This window comes from Schistocerca nitens, chromosome 8, assembly GCF_023898315.1.
Source record: "Schistocerca nitens isolate TAMUIC-IGC-003100 chromosome 8, iqSchNite1.1, whole genome shotgun sequence".
NCBI lineage: Eukaryota > Metazoa > Arthropoda > Insecta > Orthoptera > Acrididae > Schistocerca > Schistocerca nitens.
Genome location: NC_064621.1, coordinates 169,455,906 through 169,456,896, shown reverse-complemented (window position 1 = coordinate 169,456,896; position 991 = coordinate 169,455,906).

Genomic DNA, 991 nt, shown 5'->3' with positions numbered 1-991 from the left:
TACTCAGAAAGTTACGTTGAAGTCGAAACTTCAGCAACTTCGTCAAACAGTTACAATTAAATAAAAGTATATTAGACAGCCAACGGAAGGCAGGCTGTCCAGAGCAGCGAGAGCTCAGTCTTGTAACCTACTCCGACCGAAAGGCGAGGGCCGACTACCTCAAGAGCACCCATACAAACCGAACACAGAACATTCCCGCCTGCACGACAGTGGCCGTGGTTAAACGTTCCAATCAGCAACTCGAAAACCGGCGGAAAATTCCACTCTATTGCCGAAGCACTACCATTCCACCAATGGAGATTCTTGGCGCCAATTTCTGCGCCGATTTTGCTACGTCACGGAGCTATGCCCTGATCAAGCCAATCACAGTTACGGTACGGCAGAAAACGCGGGAATTTGCGCGCCAAGGCTGCTTGGGAACACAAGTCATTCCCACGCCTCGGTGGTAGCCCGCCAGAAAGTGTTTTCGCTAAGTTTCTGCGAAGTAACCGAACCCCTAGCCCAGCCGCTACTTCAGGCCTCTGTGAGCGTGTCTCCGCCGCTATTCTACAATGTTGGCATCTGGAAAGCATTCACTCGACTCCCTCACACCTGTCAGCTTACCCTTTCAATATCAGCAGTGCCCGCGTGTCACCAGACCACCTGGGTGACGAGAGACGCTGCGTGGGAAGTCCGTGTGTGAAGGAATAGCAACTTTTCACCGCATGCAATTAAAGAGGAAAATCGTAAGATAGAAATATGAGAGGGGTCTCATGCCGCCTCTCACTTTCATTATCAACTGCAGCGTCAGAACTGTCTCTCTGGTGCACATATTTTTCCTAAAGCCGAACTGATCGTCACCAAAGAGCTGCTCAGATTTCTTTCCCATTTTTCTATATATTATTCTTGTTAGCAATTTGGATGCATTAACAGTTAAGCTTATTGTGGGATAATTTCCTCAGCTTCTCTCGCTATCTTTGGGAGTGTGTTGGTGATATTTCTCTAAAAGTCT